The sequence below is a fragment of the Primulina eburnea genome, chromosome 1, assembly GCF_022965805.1.
Source record: "Primulina eburnea isolate SZY01 chromosome 1, ASM2296580v1, whole genome shotgun sequence".
In the NCBI taxonomy this organism is placed as follows: domain Eukaryota; kingdom Viridiplantae; phylum Streptophyta; class Magnoliopsida; order Lamiales; family Gesneriaceae; genus Primulina; species Primulina eburnea.
In genome coordinates this window covers 24,372,995-24,378,687 of record NC_133101.1, presented here as the reverse complement: position 1 = coordinate 24,378,687, position 5,693 = coordinate 24,372,995, and the positions used below count along the sequence as shown (strand labels likewise).

The 5,693-nt window shown below is 39.3% G+C and overlaps 1 non-coding gene across 1 annotated transcript; it reads right to left on the bottom strand.

The window, feature by feature from the left end:
* Positions 1 to 298: 298 nt before the first annotated feature.
* LOC140815242 (small nucleolar RNA R71) lies at positions 299 to 405 on the bottom strand. Its single transcript, XR_012114307.1, has one exon. It is a non-coding gene; the product is annotated as a small nucleolar RNA R71 (small nucleolar RNA).
* Between the last annotated feature and the right edge of the window lie 5,288 nt (positions 406 to 5,693).

Below are 5,693 nucleotides of genomic sequence, written 5' to 3'. Positions count from 1 at the left end.
CCGAGCTAACCAGTTTGAGATCAAGCCAGCTATCATTCAGATGATTCAAAACACTGTTCAATTTGGGGGAAGTGCACTTGACGACCCTAATTCTCATATAGCTGATTTTCTTGAAATTTGCGATACTTTTAAGTTTAATGCTGTGTCTGATGATGCTGTTCGTTTGCGTTTATTTCCATTTTCACTAAGAGATAAAGCTAAGGCGTGGTTAAACTGTTTGCCTGTAGGGTCTATCACTACATGGGAGGATATGGCGAAGGCATTCCTGACCAAGTACTTTCCTCCGTCGAAGACTATGAAGCTGAGAGCCGACATTACTACTTTTGCTCAATATGAGCTTGAGTCACTTTACGAGGCGTGGGAGCGATACAAGGATTTATTGAGGAGATGTCCACACCATGAGCTACCTCTTGGGTTAGTTGTTCAAACTTTTTACTACGGTCTGCTTACTTCTAACCGTACCATGATAGATGCTGCTGCCTGTGGTAACTTGCTGAGAAAAACGGCTGAGGAAGGATATGAATTATTGGAGGAGATGGCTGCTAGCAGCTATCATCCTCATTCTGATAGGCAGAAACGAGGTGCGGGGGTTAATCAAGTTACTGATTTGTCTGCGGTGTCAGCACAGTTGGAGGCTTTGAACAGAAAGATTGATGGGATGAGTGCGAGTGGATCGGTTATGCGTCTGCAAGAGATTTTCTGTGATAAGTGTGGAGGTGAGCATGACGTGCAGGATTGCCAAGATGGCAATCCATTCTATGTGCCTGAGGGAGCAAAACACGTGGGATTCCAGAACCGTCCTAGAAATGACCCTTATTCAAACTCCTATAATCCGGGATGGAGGAATCACCCAAACTTTTCGTGGGGAGGTCAAAACAACCAAAACCGCCAACAAAGAGGGCCACCACATGGGATGCACCAAGGATTCAAGCCAGAACCACCTAGGGAGGAGAAGTCAAATTTAGAGCAAATGATGACTAAATTTATTTCTGCAACCGAGACGAGATTTCAGAATCAGGATGCATCCATAAAAGGGTTAGAGAATCAAATTGGACAATTGGCTAAGTTAATTGCTAATAGGGAGCAAGGAACTTTGCCAAGCAACACGGAGACTAACCCGAGAGAGCATGTGAAAGCTGTGGAATTGTGCAGTGGAAAGGCACTTGAGTCTAAGGAGGAAAAGAACAAGCAAGGTGAGGATGAGGTGGAACAGCAAAGAGGTAAGTCTTCTAACTCTACTTTTACACCTATTGCACCGAGTAAAATTGTTATCCCCCCACCTTTTCCTGCAGCACTGAAAAAAGCTAAGTTAGATGCACAATTTGGTAAATTTCTTGAGATATTCAAAAAACTGCATATTAACATTCCTTTTGCTGATGCTTTACTGAATATGCCAAGTTATGCAAAATTCTTGAAAGATATCTTAGCAAACAAGCGGAAGCTAGAAGATCATATGACTGTGAACTTGACTGAAAATTGCTCCGCTTTAGTTCAAAACAGGATGCCTCCTAAGCAAAAAGATCCATGGAGTTTCTCTATACCTTGCATTATTGGTGATATTAATTTTCATAAAGCTCTATGTGATCTTGGTGCGAGTATTAATTTGATGCCGTATTCTGTGTTTAGGAGACTGGGATTGGGTGAACCCAAGCCAACTAGGATGTCATTGCAGCTGGCTGACAGATCTGTCAAGTATCCACGTGGGATTATCGAAGATGTCTTGGTGAAAGTGGATAAGTTTATTTTTCCTGCAGATTTTGTAGTACTTGATATGGAGGAAGATTTGGAGATGCCTTTAATCCTAGGGAGACCATTTCTGGCTACAGGGAAAGCACTGATCGATGTTGACGAGGGAAAATTGAGACTGAGAGTTGGAGAAGAAGAAATTATTTTTGATGTCTTTAATACTCTCAAGCACACAATGCACGATGATAGTTGTTTTCGCGTTGATGTCTTAGATTCTCTTGTTTGTGATTTTGTGCAGGATGGATTGCAAGAGCCATTGGAGGCTACTCTCACTACTGAAAAACAGGAGGACGAGCTGGACAAGGAAAGGATGGAGATGGTAGCTCATTTGAATGCCATTCCACCTTGGAGAAAGCAAGTGAGGCTTCGACTAGAGGAATTGGGGGATAAAAAAGATTTAGTGCCTCAAAAGTCAAGCCTAGAGGAGCCACCCACTTTGGAGCTCAAACCACTACCTCCACATCTCAAGTACGTATATTTAGGAGAAAATAATAAACTGCCTGTTATTATTTCCTCTTCTTTGACAGACGATATGGAGAGTAAGCTCTTGGGAGTCCTTAAGGAGCATGATGAGGAGGAGGAGTTTTGATCAGGGGAGTTCACTGTTTCCCCTTTCTTTTTCTTTTGCATTTTCTATTGTTGCATTTGAATTCATAAGTTGTTATTGTTTTTCGTGTCTGTTTCGTTTTGTGCGATGAGGGCATTGCACAACTCTAGTATGAGGGGGTCGGGTAGTTTGTTTTGTTTGTTTGTTCAGTTATTTAGTTTGTTAGTTGGGTTTTTAAGTCGGTGTATTTTCGTTGTTAGATTGTGAGTCGTTTATGGTGAGTTGACATGATTTATGAGCCGATGATGATGTTGCTTTGAGAAATATTGATTGGGTCAATGCATGAATGATACTCTGGATTGTTGAAACATGAGTTTTGGTGCAAATTTTGAACTTTTTGAGCACATATGTGTGGGGCCTAGAATTTTGTAGGAATAATGGTGAAATTTGAAATTCTTGTTGGTTAACTTGAAAGACATCACGTATGAATTGATTTAGCATGAAAACCCGTGGAAATAAGTCACTAATTGAGATCGTGCATGATAGCATTTGACTGACCTTGAACCGTACATATGCCCCCTTGTCAATATCCTGAATTCAAATACAGTACTCCTAACCAGCTGTAATCCAAAAAGATATATTCTTAGCCTAGGGAGTACATGTGTGAAAATTGTGCATCAAAATGTTGAAATAACAAAGTTCTTGTAAAAAGAACTTTGTGAAAAAAGGAGATGTAAGGTGAGGGGGAGCCGAAAATAAAAGGAATGAAATTCTATTCCTAGGCTAAAAGTTGGAGATGTAAGGAGTCGAGGAAGTCTGACACACAGTCTTGACAATTGCACAATGAAAATGATCGATGTACTCCCAACTTTTCGCCACTTGAGCTTATTTTCTTTCCTTTCGACACCCTTCTATGCACTTAAAAATTGACTAAAGTTCAAAATGATGGTTAGTGATGAATGGACACGGGGATGCATGCTAGTGAGATTTGTATTGAAGTGTTAATTGAGTGACTTGCATAACTTGACGATTGATCTATTTGACGTACGAATGACTAGACCCACCATGACACACACACGTTCGAATTAGTGCCAAGACTTATTTGTAGATGAAAAAGAGTATTTATTTGTGAAATGACTTGATTATGATGTGAAAAAATTTACTGAGGCACGAACATAAAATTGTTAACTCACCATTAACTTTTTCTGGTGTTGGTTATTTCGTTTTTTTTATTTATTTTGTCTGTTTAGAATCTCGTGCTTTAACCTATTTTACTCGAGGGCGAGCAAAAGGTTAGTATGAGGGGGTTGATAGGACTCGTTTTTACGTGTTTTTAGTGTTGGTTTCGAGTCGCATTCATACATCATATTAGCTTGTTCTAGTTTATTCTTGCATTTTGTTTGCATTATTTAGCATATGACTGATTTCGTGTGTTTTGTGGTATTTTGTAGGAATGGAACCAAATATAGCAGAAAATGGGCACAACAACGAAGAAGCCTCGCTAGGGCGGTCAAAACTGACCGCCCCAGCGAGCATTCTAGTCTTACCGAGGATATCGAACAGAAGACCTCTCGCTAGGGCGGTTAAAACTGACCGCCCCAGCGAGACTGCTAGCCTGGACAAGAGAATTTAACAGAAGATCTCTCGCTCGGGCGGTCAAAAGTGGCCGCCCCAGCGAGACTAGAGAGAAGGCTCAAAGTTTTTATTCGAGAGTCACTCGCCCCAGCGGTCAAAACCTACCGCCCTAGCGAGTTACGCGATCCAGCAAGATTCTGCGAGATTTGTTTCTATTTTCATGGACTCTATCCAAGACCACTAACCTAATACACGAGATTGGGCGCCGTTTTTCAGACTTACACATCATATTTTCATCATTTTTTCTGGGAGAGAAGGCTAGGAGTAAGGAAGACTTTCGAAGAACTCGAGAATTCCAAGCGTCGCAGCCATCTTCCATCGTCATATTTAGTATTTTATTATTCAGTATTTTATTCTCTTGCATAGATTGTTGATTTTTAGTATGAATTTGGTTGGCTAAACTCTAAATTTGTTGGGATTTGAGGGGATCCTACCCATACTCGTTGTTTAACATTATTTCTTGACATTTTTACAAGTGATTTGTTTATGCTATTGTTATTTCTTGTTTCAAGCGAAGCCTAGCTATCTTCCTTTGATTATTGCATGTTGTTAACGATTTCGACAGACTAATTAACAATAGGATCGCATAGTATAAACCACGGACTTACAATTTTAGTAGACATACGGAATTGGGTACGTGTCGATAGTAATAGTTCACCCGGATGAAAGCTAGTGGATTCCATAGAACGTAATGCAATCGTGAACTGTTAAATAATTGAGGACACTTGATTACTGCATGTTTATGATTAGTATTAATATAGCTCGACAGAGTATATTGATTAGTCTAGGGAATTCCGTCGAATGCACGAGTAAAAGTCGAGTCTAATTATCTGAACACGAGTGGTAGGTGAACTGATAATTCCCAACAAATTCGTTTCTCATTTGATTTTCATCCAATTTAATCATTGATTTCTTGATTATTTGTTCTTGCATTTTAATCATTTTAGTATTAAATTCACTTTAGTTTAATCACCAACTCCATCTATCGTTGCTAGAGAAATTTAAGTGAAAATAAGAATAGTGTAACGCAGTCCTTGTGGATCGATACTCGTATTCACGTACGTTTATTATAACTTGACTATCGTGCACTTGCGATATTTTAAATCGAGCTTTCATTTATAAAACAAATTTTGGGACTATTCACTGTGCAAGTTTGGCTCGATCAGCTCTACTCAAAATCACATCGATATGACCAAACGTCCGGTGTCTTGGAGTATCTACCAAGACTATGCCTATTCTGACAATGTGCAATGGGTCAGTGACGGCTCTGTCATAGTCTGGCCCCTCTGTCAGTGACTCTTATTTAATAGCTCTCTGCTTTCTACTTTCTATCTCAGTAGAATAAACATAATCATTAAAACATAAAGGTATAAAAACAATACCATACAAGTATGTGGTTTAGGGAAACTCGAGTTAAATCTTACTCAAGTCGATCTCCCAATAAACATCAATTTATACCTTTGTCTTCTCGATCTGATGAAGACGAAGTCTCGTATCCCAATCTGTCCATATCCAAATCTGATAATGACAATAATATAAATGCCATATCAGTATATAACTCAATTCAAGACCTGTTCTGATCAATCCTAAAATCGGTATATAATCTGATCCATATCTGAACAAGGTACAATCTAATTCATATCAATGATATCACGATACAATCGAAATCATTACTGAATCTGATCAATCTCAATCAATACTGAATCTGATCAATATCAATCTACTGATGTTTCGACAGCATAACGATACAATCTTGATACCTCGT